Here is a 14,633-nt window from a genome sequence, read left to right on the forward strand (position 1 = left end):
GCAGAAACCCTTTGTGAATTCGCCACTAAGTCCCACTATTATAAGGAAATATGCTTTAGATTCTTAAAATGCTTTGACAGCGGGTTTCAAATACAAAAATTTCTACTGGTGTATTTGCACTTCATTTATAATCCAGAAGAACACAATTAAAGTAAAATATTTTGACTTGTCTCGCTGCTTTAAAGTCGCAGATTCACCAGGATAACTATCACTTAGGAGTCCTTGGAGTTGTAAATGACATGCTCACACCAGAACACCAACTACTTTGTGGGAAAAAAAAGATATGAATATCATGTTTTAACAATTCTGAAGTTGTCCTGCACCTGCCTGTGAGATACATCATTACAAAGCCTTCACTATAATGCGTATACCTCTCGTTCTTAATCACTGGCACACCCGAAAGTTTAGCAAACAACATGCAGTCAAGAAATGTCATCATCTCATCGCAGAATTCTGAAATATTGAAAATTCAATATCGGATTAAAGCTTACAGAATCGTCGTATGTGCAATAAAGTGCCTTCTTTTACATGCTTCCACTTTTCTGAGCTACTTTAGCAAGAATTCTGGGGAGAAAACGGGCAACTGCTATGCACCCGAGAAATTACGAATAGACAATTACAGAGTCCAATAAAACATTAATGACTGCTCACTACCACATACCGCCTATGTTACCTTATTATGTAATGCTGATCCACACTGTAGTGAACTGGCATGCCGCAGCGCCAAACAGACAGTTTTACAAGGATGCAGCAATGCACCATAGAGCTCATTTATAGGTGCTAAGCTATATGCCATTGAGAGCACTGCATGCCGATCAGGGCACAAAACAAGACAAGCACCAGACCCATTTATTCTTAAAGATGACATCTTTTACTTTTGCACGGATACTGCACCCGAATAACCCATAATACCACCAAAGAAAGGTCGGCATAGACAGTTAATTACTTGGGTGGGGGGGGGGGGGTATTATTACAGGCACCATCATTGGAATGGTTTATAGTTGTTAAGTCACAGTCAACGCAAGAGACGTTTTAGGTCACAGCCTTCAAGGTGTGGTTCCAAGTTTGATCCACTGGGACAGGAACCACTGTCTCTTACTGCAGCCCCCTTTTGCAGCAATACAGCCTAGTGATCTCCCAAGGTCACTGCCTGCCCAAGCTGCGAAAGGTCCCACGCATTCTCTGTACACTCATGCTGCGGCAGGTTTGAGTCTGGACCTACCAGGGAAGCCTCTTCTTCGAGCCCACCTGTTGTCAGCACATGTTGCTTCCTTAACTCAGCACCCAACTGTCAGCTTGTCTCAGAGCTTCTCGCCTTCTGGCATGCAAAGCAAGACCTTTCAGGAAGTGCTGCTAAACCGCCTTTCTATTGTGTCTCTGAAGCTTTTGACACAGTAAAAAGACTAGTCTGCATTTGTTAAGATAGTCTTTCTTCTATAACGAGTGTGCGATGTTTGGCCAGTTGTGTGTGCTGTGACAGATGACTAGGGAGCTGACTGGATAGTATGGGCAGCTCTAGGGAAACCTAGCCTGTCATGAAGAGCATTTTAGTGATAAAAAAAGTTGGCATCCGCAACAACCAAAAGGGGAAAGAGGAAAGTGTTATATGGAGAGATTTATTATTATTTTTTGTTCTTTGTATATATTTATGTATATTTGTGTATATGTGTGTATATTTGGTCTGTTAAAGAAATTTCATGTAAACATATATATATAAAAAAGCTTTTTTAACTTCTATTTGGTGTTGGTTTTACACATTGATGAAAAAATTATTGGATAAGATGTATAAATCCAGGAGAGGGATTAATAGATTTTTTCCTCCGACATTAAATTATTTTGAGTATCCATCCCAATGCATTATTGTTGTTTTCATAAATGAAGAGCATTCTAAGCAATAATTAATACAAATTGTGATGAAAGTGCAGGTGATGCCGCATATTATGGGTCAAATTTGCAGTGAGCCTTCCGTCTGGATCCCGACACTGTATCAATCAGCAACTTCCTGGGCCGGGCGCGGACCAGGAAGTACCAAATAAAGGGGACGTCAGCGCTCGTGGCTGATGGCACAGAGTAAGCACAACGTGTGGTGTATCTTTATTACAGTGTATCCCATAAGTATTAGTCCCCAAGCTTAGCCAGCATCTGTCCCCAGTATTGTCCCGCTACAAAATTGACTAACAAATACTTGCGGTTCACACTTTAGAAGTGCACGCTGGCAAATATTTCTGGGTCAATTAAAAAAAGTTGCTAGCTCCTGCTCTTAAGATCCAGCCAAAATGTCAGTAGTAAAGTCCATGGATCCTTGCAGGCCGCAGTTGTGGAGGCAGCTCCGGTGGAGCAGGCTCACAGGTAGGTCATGATTTGCAATCCAAGGTGCACAAGATGCCTTGCAGTTCCATCCCCTTTCCATGACGTCAGTGATGGCTTTAATTCATGTCTTTTTCCTGCCCTCCCTACTGTACTTAGACAATAATTACATAGTATTTGTTTTAATTAAAAAGGGCTTATTTTTGGCCAGGTGACAGTGGAAACACTTCCAGTGTACAGTATTTCCACTGATTCATTTCTGCCTGCCAGCAATCACATCTGTCATGACTCTGGAACTGTGAAATATCCCGGCAGTTGAAATAACAGGGCACAACTTGTGCCTGATAGCAGTGAAAGGAGTCTCTGTACCGCCTGACCTTCTGCAGAAATATGTCACAAATTCCAGTCATTTTCTTTAATCACAGGTACAGGCTGTGCCTATTTAGTTCGTTTTTTCGAACACATTATTGAGCTCTCATTTAATTATAAAACATCATCGGCACGTGCTGTTCGACTAGAATTTCACTTTTTTGGCTTAGTTCCAGGGCTGGTGCATTACCCAGCTTTTCTAACTACATACTCCCTATGTGTAATTTGAAATGTAGAAGCATTTAACCAATGCAAAACAAGTGTAGTTAGGTTTAACTCTTTGGCTGCCATGCCTACCAGTTCTTGTGATTAGTTTTTTTTTATTGTCTATTAACAGTTTCTAAAAACATTCAAACAGTTATTCCAGTTGAAGAGAAATGGTTCTTGCTGCCAAAGTTTACAAATCGATCAATAAAAGCCAATCAAATTACATCTCCAAATCAATATTTTTAAACTACTAAAAGAAGCCGTTACCTTTTAAATATATTTCCATTTATACTGCGGTCATGAGTTTGCCCACGTAATCAATTAGCTTGAGCTAATCAAAATTAAGAACAAGCGCAACAACAAATACGCACTAGACACTTTTTTAAATCCCAAAAGTTTGTTTTATATTCGTAAAAGAATTTACTCACACAGAACCCCGTCTCCTGTGGGTGGAGAGCTAGCAATTACGTAGGTGAAGGCCCTGGAGGTTTGTGAAATACCACAAATGTGCACATAATAATTGGTGAGTATTCACAAACCATTTTCTGACACTTTCCTCCAATGGAAGTGTTTGGAGATTTGCTCCTTTCGAGGGCAAAAGTAGAATCCTTTGTAGAGCGAAAAGGTATACTGGTCATTTGACAAGAGAATAGTAACATTATGGTCTTTTCTAAGATTGACTACAAGGGCATTGCTTTGGAAATGGCTCACACATAACTACAACTGAGAACTATAGACACATAGGGATTTTTTAAGGTCTATTGATATCTGTTGGCCAGACCTATTATTTCCAATATACAGAGAATGTGATTTGGGTCAGTCATTTGCTCATGTTCGGATAGCCTTGTTGTCTGTCTCACTTCCCTGCTTCTGATTCCTCCATGCTCTTCTCATCCAGGAGCATTTTGATCTCACAATGTTTTGACTGAAAAAGCTGTATCTTTCCACTGCATATGTAAAGGCACTCCTTTTTTAGGTCTGATCTGTATATAGCTTTAGTGATTTTCCCAGCCTCACGTAATAAAAAGTCATAAATGGTAAAATGCATAAATATCTAAAAACATAGAGGGGCTTTGTGTCAGCCCTATTTTTCCACTGGTCTGCTCAGCTGTTAATTACATTTTGCTTATGCCCACCACATAGGACAATAGGTCAGCCTACTCCAGACATGGGCTGTCTTGCACTGTGAGTGATTTGTTTTGCTCGTGCACATGTCTACATACACCTAAAAGAAGCTCACTCCAATGCCTGGGATTGTGAGACAATTGTTACTTGGTTAGTGCATTTTCCTTCTATTTTCTATCCACTTTTTAGTCATCTTTATGTTCAAACGTTGCCTTTGGTTACAGTAATTCAAAACTATTAGTATGTCTTCTTTGCCCCAGTAATAATCAGATTTCCTGTGATCTACGTTAAAATTAAAATAGTTTGTATAGCATTTCCAAGGGCACATAAAGAAAAAAATGGAAACAAATTAAATTTAAGAATCAGGTCAACTATGTGTTCTGTGGTAGAGTAAACACAATAGAAAGAACCAAAAACAGATATGTAGCTCAATACATAGGTCTTATCCTAAGACCACATATTAAGTATTTAGATGGATTGTAAATTTAGTATAAGTAGTGGTCCGTGTTCAAATAGTATCTGCAGAGCTGCACTACCCGCAGCTCATAAGGTAATCGCCCTTCCTTGTTGACTTGGTGTAATGAAAATAAGTCCAAACAAGCTAATTCAACGGAATCAGCTGACACGGTTCATTCTTGAAAGAACTTCTTCAAGGCAAAAATAAAATGTGTGGTTTGTAGAACATGAGCATATGTAGATCAGAAACACTGATACTGTCACCTCACCTGAAAATAGATCATGCTAGGCTAATTAAAAGTGTTGAATGTTTCTGTAGATAGAGAAAAAAGTTAGAGAGAAGTTGTCCAATTATAAAAGAAGATCACACAGACAAGTGAAAATCTCCGATCAGGTGTCACTCACTATACGTAAGTAAAAAGAACCTGGGAGTATGAAAAATCACCAACTGAAGTGCATGTCCTGCTAAAGATATATTGAGTAAGATAGAAAAAACGAATAACCACATGATAGTAGAGCTTTATGAGAGTTAATGGTTCCATGGGGGAAACACTGACATACCTTAATGTATATTTGAGGATTGTATCATAACATTTACAAAAATGTGAAGAAATTAAAAGTACAACTTTAGAAAAAGGGAGGGGAGCATATAAGAAATGTAAAGGACTACCATCCTTACCAGAATAAGTAAAATAATAAGTTGTACATACCGGGGAAACAATTTGTTCCTTAGGGGCATGTGTTCAACACAAGAAACAATATGATTTGCTGTGCATGTAGAGTCCGCCGTAACCTCATGAAAATAATGTGAATACTGTTGAATTTGTAGACTGTCTAGTCTTATACTAAACACAACATTAAGACTTGAACTTAAAATATTGTGAAAGGTTAATGTTTGTACTAGAATAAAAGTCCCAAGAAGTCATAAGCACAAAAGGCCAAAGAATCATCAGATGATATCGAAGCTGGTGATGTAAAAAATAGAAGCTACATATTCATCGTAAAGAAGAAAATTGTCCAATATTAATAGCACTGAGATTCAGTCAAAATAGATTCAGTCAAAATATAAGTCATATGGTTCATCTTAAAGGTAGCAGATACAAAAAAAATTTCATCTCATGGCTGTTAGGTAAAGACAAATTGTATTGTGTAGTGTGAGGAATGAAAACGCTGAATAGTAGTAGTAGTATCAACCACTGGATATGCAAGAGGCTTGGTGGTCCATCACAAAATAGGAGTTAGATAAATCCAATATCAGGTAAAGAACTGATATATCATGTGTTTGACATGGTATATGTAGAGATAGTACTGAAAGTTGTATAAATATACAACAATTGTGCATTAAGTTAAGTAGCATGTGCTTGGAACCATGAAGTAATGTATTTCTTGTTCTGTTGTTAAGAGACTAATGACATAATAATGTAATATTGGAATCCTTCAGTGTCGAACCATAAGGTGTAGTTCATTTAACCTTATATAGATCAAATTACAAATACTGGTTACATACTCTTCCAACACTACATTGAGCAATGGTTTTGGTGAGAGCTACAGGAAAATGCTAGATTTCGCAAGTATCAACATTAAATCCCAACATACTCATATACAGCTGAAACTAAGAATCATGGAAATAGGGTACTTAATTGATGGGTACCAATAAACTGGTATGTGGAAAACTCATACATCATAATATGTCAAAGGAAATTATGTAATTCTATACCTTGGCGGAGAATAAATTCTTTACATCGCATTATAACACTCCACTTTGCCTCAAGTTGTCTGATCTTGAGTTACTTTTTGTGCCCTCTAGGGTGATTGGTAACCTCATAGATACCATGAAAGCATATTTAATATTTGTTGAAGTGTGTTTGTTCCTCTGAAATGAGTAGCAAGAGGTGATCTTGCATCAGCATTTTTTGTCGATCTTATATGTTCTCGTATCCATTCTTTACATGGTTTTTATTGTGCTGTCCACATAAATCAAATGACATGTACAAATAATTACATACATGCAGTAGGTAGTATTACCGTTCATAAAGCAACTCATTTTGTTTTTGCTTCCAGAAGTATACTAGAATCCTGGACAGCAATTTACTGAGTACTAGAATATATTACAGTCAACACATTTGTAAAAGCCCATTGTTTTAGTGGGTAGTCAACACTCCTGTTAAAAACTAGGATGAAGTGTATAACACAACGTGGGCCACGTGTGAATGATACTAGGTCCGTTGCCAATAAAACGATTCAGTCCCTTATCTGCTCTGAAGTTGTTCCAATGTTTGTTCAGAATATGAAAAATATCTCTAATATTTTTACTGTTGGAAGAAATAATCTTATATGTCAGTGAGAGTCATTGCTGAGTTTGGTATATCCTCTTGCTGGCTTGTTGTGCAACACAATTTGAGTAACTTCTGAAGAGAAATCTTTGCTTCATATCCTAAATCCTTGTTTGACGTTTAGTTCAGCACTGCAATTTCTTCTGAGTCCGGTCATTTCCCATAAGGGTACGGCACTGATTTGAGATTTAGGATGGGAACTTGTGGCTTAAAGTAGTAAATTGCATGAGACAGGCTTGCAATCTAATTTGGTCTCTATTTTGTATTGTACAGTAAATAATTTAACATCAAAGAAATCAATGCTAGTAGTACTGTATTTCATGGTAAGTTGAATATTCAATGGATTTATGTGGATTGCCATAGAAAAATGTGGCTAATACTGGTATTAGTTCTGTAGTCCCTGTCCAAATAAAAGGATGCCATCATTGTAATGCCCCAGAGAAAAAGTAATATCTGAATGTGGTAGCTTCCTTTATCCAAACTTATATTTCTTCAAGCACCCCATAAAGCGGTTTGCATATGAAAGTAAAACATTTTAGCCTATAGCCGCCCCTTGCTTCTGCCTAACCATTGATTAGTGTGTATAAACACATTGAGCCTGACTCACAAACTGTGGTTGTAGTACATTCAGTAGAACTACAAAATGTATTACAAAATGTATTTCAAAATGTAAGTTTTACCTATACTTATATGTGCAGAGTTCTCCGCCCCTATTGCGGAGTCTCTGCTCACGTTAAGTATAGGTGTTGGTAGTAAATATGGGAGGGATACAGGGAAGTGAGTGGAAAAATGGGCAGACTTACAGGGATGGGATTTGTGAGGAGTAAGAGGAGTTTATCGTGTACGAAGGGGGCTTTTATACAGAGAAGTCACACACCCACACAAGAGTAAGCCAATTGCCTGGTTACACTCAGAGGGATTCACAAAGACAAACTTGCACTTGGTAGTAACTTTAGTACTTTACTGACTGGATCTGGTGACTTAATGGACTAATGTGTCCACTGTAGGGTTTTGTGTTCGACCTCATGGTCACAGGTTCAAATCCCGTGGGCCCACTCACCCTTTCATCCTTCTGAGGTCGATAAAATGAGTACCATTGAGTTGGGTTACAATAAACATCTGTTATTCAGCACCAAGATACCCTTGGGTGAATGAGCGCCTTACAAACACACTTTATGTTATATTTTCTGAATTCACAAACTATGTGTAGAGATTCACAACTCCGCACTCCCTATTCTTATGTGTGCAGAATTCTCCGCTCCCGGGGACTCTGCAATCGAGGCAGAGAAACCGACACATATATGTATAGAGAGTGTGGAGTCGTAAATCTATACACATAGTTTGTGAATTGCATTTTGTTGTACGTTTTGTAATACTACAAACAGTACAACAAACTGCAGTTTGTGAATAACTCTCTGGGTGTAGCAGGACAGGAGTCACCACTGCAGATCAAGCCAGCCGAATGCCCTCTGCCCTACGCCTCGCACTACAAATAGATCTTAAAACATGCTAAATTCGTAACATTTTAGAGCTGAATAAAATCGTTTTGTGTTATGAAGCGTCATCAACTTGAGCGAAAATATGAAAGGGATCTAATGCATCCAAAAAGTTTTTAAGTGATCACAACATTTTGGGAAACATTGGAGCCAAACTGTGCTTTATGAAAGCTACCTTTATTCTATTTAGCTAAAAAAGAAAAATTCACAAACACAACTTCAAAGGAGGCCTGTTAAAGAACCGAATACTAAGATGCTTTTCATCGCCCAAAAACAATTCTTCCTCAGCAAAAATAAATAAGTAAGTGCACATCAGAAAAAATAAAGCGATTTTGGGAAAAATGTTTCAGAAGATGCAAAATGCATGTTTTTATTACGTTGTGCGCTTAGTAAACAATTTTCCCGCCAGCGAATAGCAGAGAATATTTGGGATGCCACAAAATAAAATTCAATGAGAAATGCTATTTTTATGCTGGTCTGATTCTTAAATATGAAAGAGTTGGCGAATTCGGCAGATTTGCAACCGGTATGACACAACATAGCCAAACAGAGGTGCTTTTCAATATGACGTGGTGCTGCCAAGTATAGTAGCAGCATTCTACTTAGCACATTGTGTCCAGTATGACACAGCTCTACCCTACACCAGACAGATCTTCCTATTGTGATATTTCTTCCTACTGTGGCACAGCTCTGCTCGAGACAGTGCCTCCTTGTGTGATTTTGCTTCCTACTTTGGCACAGCTCTGCTCGAGATAGTGCTTCCTATTGTGATATTGCTTCCTACTGTGACACAGCTCTGCTCGAGATGCTGCTTCCTTGTGTGATATTGCTTCCTACTGTGGCACAGCTCTGTTTGAGACCGTGCTTCCTATTGTGATATTGCTTCCTACTGTGACACAGCTCTGCTCGAGATGCTGCTTCCTTGTGTGATATTGCTTCCTACTGTGACACAGCTCTGTTTGAGACAGTGCTTACTTGTGTGATATTGCTTCCTACTGTGACACAGCTCTGCCCTGCTCGAGACAGTGCTTCCTCGTGTGATATTGCTTCCCACAGTGACACAGTGCTGGAGCGGGTTATGCAAAAATGTGTATACCCACCCCATTTTGCATGATATTTTATTAATTAGAATGATTAATTAATTATAATCGAACTAACGGATTGGAGTGATGTGGAAAATATTTACCAACCTTACTAATATATGAATTACATGTGGGATCTGCATCTGCATGGCCTAATTAATTATGTGAACTAACTTTCGTACGCATACTAATGATAGACAATTAGAATATTGCATGATATATGTTGCTTTTGTAATGTATTTGTGATTCGTGCTTTATTTAGTAAGTATAAACCGCATTCAGTGTTGCTTTTGGCTAGTTAATTACACACACATATGGGTATTAGCGAGGGAATAACATTTGCATAGTCATTTTTATGTATTAATTACGTTTTTGTGTTTCTTTGCTTAAGTTGGTCCATTTTGGCCTATCGAACGATGACTGCCTTTGGTGCCTAACACGACTGCCAACGCTGAACAAGGCTTGGGTGAAGTGCACCTGCGCTAAGATGAGCAACAATGGCCTCGTCCTGACCCCAGGCAAGCTGTACTTATCAAGGTCGCACTGGGAATAGTGCCAACACTACAGACAAAAGACTTTCTTAAAAAACCAGAACCAGCAAGTATGCTGACACCATGGACTAAACCTTATGAGAACTTTGTAGGACGACCCCTGACCAGCCAATCAGAACAGTTTAAAACTCATTTTTGTTACATTTTGTTATTGAAATTATTATAAAAACCCATAGAATAGAGAGGTTGAGAGTCGCTCCTTCGATTTCCTGATGATATGCTGACGGAGAGGATGGTGATACTGCAGGACAGCTGTTAGCCTGAATCTTTGACGGACTGAATTAATGCCCACACTCCTGATGAACTGAACCTACTAAAATTGATGGGCATAGATTTGCGAGACTGCCAGATTTGACATAGAGGACGACTTTAGCCAGAATAGGTAAATATGAATGGCAACTTGATCAAATGAATGATTTGATTTTCAATATTTGCAATATTAATATAAATTTGGATTTGAACATCTACAGAAATGAGTTGGGTTGTTTATTCATTGAAATGTGTTAATGAAAAGGTTAATTAGAGTATTAGAAATTCACTTAAACCTACAACTAACAGATCCGTCCCGTTTATGAGGGGAATACCAAAAGTGAAATCCAGGGCCTAAAGAGTATTAGAAGGTTGTGTAGATTTGTTGCTCATTAGGGTAAAAGTGGTATTTCCCCCCCCATTTCTAGCGCTTGGAAGGATAATCGCCTCTCGCATGGACTGATGGTGAGTGAATGTTGGTGTTATGGGCCCCACCAGCGAATGTATGGGTAGTATGTGTATGTGAGATCGTTTTGGTCCGTGACAGTAGGGAGGGATTTTGCACTCCGCGCTGGAGCAACAGCTCTGCCCTGCTCGAGACAGTGCTTCCTTGTGTGATATTGCTCCCTACTGTGGCACAGCTCTGCTCGAGACACTGCTTCCTTGTGTGATGTTGCTTCCTACTGTGACACAGCTCTGCTCGAGACAGTGCTTCCTTGTGTTAAATGGTAGCGGCAGTTTCAGTTGATAACCTTTCAAGTATTGCCCGGCGGTAATCGCCTCTTATACCATTCGATGATTAACCAACAAAAGAGGCAGGCGCCGGAGACTGGAAGGCAGGAAACAAAGTTTTATTCCGTCGGAGCAGAACACGTCAGATCGGACAGCAAGGTATCGTCTCGAGGTGCTCTAACCACATCTCTGAGGCCTGGCCTCTTATACACAGGTTTATTGCTTTATTACCGGTTTATTGTACATGGCACATTCTTGAGATTGCTTTGATACATGAAAAAACATCCTCGGAATCCCCGGCTCGGATCCGCTCCCACACATAACTACAGTGGAAGTCCCCACCCCACCCACAGTAGGAGATGGCTATCACACAGCTGGACATTCCGCCAATTCCCGGGGGTGTGTGTGACTGGTCGGGTCTCAGGGGGTGGGGGCCTTGATCTACTGTCATCCCTTTGATGTGAGGTGTTTCCCTTACAGTAGGGGCAATAAACTGCATCCGCAGGGCTAGGTGATGGCCTGGGATCGGTTCGGACAATCGGGCGCAGAGGAAGGGGGTTGTCAAAAGGATGTATGACCATGTATGGGATGAAAGGAGGTGTTGGTCAGGCGCGGGATGTGGTTCCATGGCAGGGTCGCGCAGAAGGAGAGGGTTTATGGCCCATGTATGAGAGAGCAGGGGTGGTCGGCGCGCGGGGGATGTTTGCAGCGCCTGAGGGACGCGCTGGCGATCGGAAATGAGACCATGGTGCCTAAAATGGCCGTCGCGCGTTTTCTGCATGTGGCGCTTGGGGAGAGACAAGATGGCGCAGATAATGTTCAGATACAAACTAAATTTCCACAGTCCTCCCTTTTAACATATCTCGCCAGCTTGTTTAGTTCGGATCTATCCCCATAATACCACGTACTTCTACTTCGTACAGGGCTTTCATTCGTTCTGCTTCAAAGTTCAGAGTCTTAGGGCAGACAGGAATAATCTGACACAATTGTACATAATTACATGTAGTTGATGTGATAGGCGAGGAGGTAGCGCATACAAAATTACATCAGCTGCGTCATATGTCAGACCCGGAGATAGGAGGAGGGAAGCTCGCTTGAACACAAACATGATACCGTAAAAAATGTTCTGGCAAAACAAGGAATATTACGTACATTACTTAAGGCCTAGACTTCGTGTGGATCAAACTAGACAGCATAGTCATGTGCACGGCTGATGTTATACAATTGTCATTATACAAAGTTAATGTTTCTTAACTATCAGTGTACAGTTGGGAGTGACCGATGTAATATCTTGAAAACTCGATTGGAAGATAGTCAATACGAAAGTGGTTGGGAGAGGAATTCAACTCAACATGAGTTACAGTCAGGGAAGGGAGTTCTTCTTTCCAGTGTCCTATTATAGCGAGCCATCACTGGTAAGCTCTCATTGTTCTTCTTTTTTCGTTGGCACTGTTAAGCACCGGCGGTGGAGCTAAGGTCCAGCTCAAATCCAGGTTTTCACGTTGCAGGGTGTGACCATTCGTTGCTCTCGGATCACAGTCCTGTTCCCTAACTCATCTTATCATAGGTACCTTGAGACGGGGTTACTCGCATTTCGTTCTTCTTTTGTCAAGTCAAGTTCAAAATCCCATATGAAAAAGGGGGGGATAGGGGCGTGCTTTGGGAGGCCGAGGGAAGAGGGGGTGGAGTGGGATCGGATCAAAAAGCGGACCAAGGAGAGCAGAATCTTTTAGCACTGAGCCCATCAATCGGGCTCGACGGGCTGGGACTTCAGGCACGAACTGATCAGTGAGCAGGGGGGCTTCAGGATAGCCCTTCTTTCTATCGCTTTCCATGCTGAGAATGGTGCCTCGTCCCGCATCTTTTTGCTCCGTGGATCCCACTTGGTCGAGGCCATAGATGTTCCATGATCCGCAGCCAGGCTGTGCGTCACGTCCGACCCCTCTCCTCCGATGACCGCATGTTATCTTTAAATGAGTACAAGAAACAAAATCTTAGAGAACTGGTAGGGAAGACGTTTACACACTTCATTCTCTCTCCCAACCCCAAGTAGTCGGGGAAACGTTTATCGGTCACTCTATGGTGGATCTCTATTAACTCTTATGTCGGTGTATGCTACTAACTCATTAATCGTTGCTGTGGTGCAGGTTTGTGAGTGTTCCTGCAAATTTCCATCATCAGGTCTGCTAGGTGTTGATTCCTGTACCTTATAAGCGTGGCAAGAAGTCTGACATCTATCAATTTCCTGGTCTATCAAAATTCGAACCAGCTTCTCCGGTAGAGACTCGTCTTTCTAACACAAGCCCTGTTGATTCATGTTTTTCTCCAGGGACTGCTAAGCTTATGAAAAAGTGCGAGGTGCTACTGTCATGGGCTCGAAAATATCTGTTTCGGGGAGGAACACAAGCTAAAAAAATTTCTTGCTGGAGACAATAGTTAACCTTTATCAGTTTTAGGCGATGTATCTTTAAAAACAAGGTCATCAGCTGTAGTGCTTAAAATATCCAGGGACGGCTAGTACAGAACTGGGACTATTCTGGAAGGACGGGGTGCTTAGACGCTCTATTTCTGTGCAATGGGCGGGGCGATTCTGAGCGATGGAGGTGGAGTCATTAGAGCCTTGAAACAACAAAAACCACTGACATATAGTTCCCGTTATAAGGGCCAGATTGGGAGACATCACTCGTCTTACCTGTCCTTTCTTTCTCAGCCAATTAAGTTCCATCATTTTACAGAAAGGAGAGGTAGTAGTGAGGCAAAATACGGTTGTTTTGCTTCTGTCAATTTGTTCGAACACTGTCGTGTTTAGGCCAATTATACATATACTGACGAGGTACAGTGTCGTCATCTATTCAAAAAGAGGGCAAGGGAGCCTTCAGCGAGGGAGAGAGAGACAGAGAGAGAGAGAGAGAGAGAGAGAGAGAGAGAGAGAGAGAGACGTGCGCATCAAGTAGGCTATTTGGTACACGTACGACACAAAACGAGAGAGAGAGAGACAAACGTGTACGATAATAGGCTACTTGGTGTACACACAACATAGAGCAGCACGGGTCTGTTGTATACATACTTGTTCATGGCGCGTGGTGTCCACGAGCAAACTTGCATCTTGCTCGTGGAAACCACGCGGAGTGTTGTGTTTCGAACAGGGAGACTCGGGTGGTGGTGAGCGTTGGGGGAAACGTTGGGGATTCATGTTTTGTACTGGAACTGGGAAGGTGAATAAACTTATGCTCCGGCTGAACTTCGTTGTTACTCGTTATTTGTGATAAACGAGTCTTTTTAACATTGGCGACGATCGGGCACGGACCGCCCTTGCTTATTTGAAGAAGAAAAGCTGATTTTTAAGGGAGTATTGTGTTCAGTTGAAACTGACACTGTAAGGAGCGTCTCGATAAGGACAAATTCAACGGAAAAAAAAATTCAAGCCCTTTTGGATACAAGGGGCATCCGTCTGCAGCAGTCTATCAACGAGCATTTAATCTGACAAAAGTAAGTCGGAATGAATGTGTTGAGGGTGTAATCAGTTTAAGGAAACAGCAAGGATTGCATCGGAGGTCATTTAAAAAAAAAAACGAGTTTATTACTCACGATTGCAGAAGGATCCTGCACTTGTTTTCTTCTGATTTTCACAGCGTTGGTGTGCATGCGCGCGCTGTATCAGCGCGTCACGTTGATCGACAAGAATGTAAACACAATCTTGTTTCTCGGATCATCTGATTCAACAAA

Source organism: Triturus cristatus, chromosome 2_1 (assembly GCF_964204655.1).
Source record: "Triturus cristatus chromosome 2_1, aTriCri1.1, whole genome shotgun sequence".
Taxonomy (NCBI): Eukaryota; Metazoa; Chordata; class Amphibia; order Caudata; family Salamandridae; genus Triturus; species Triturus cristatus.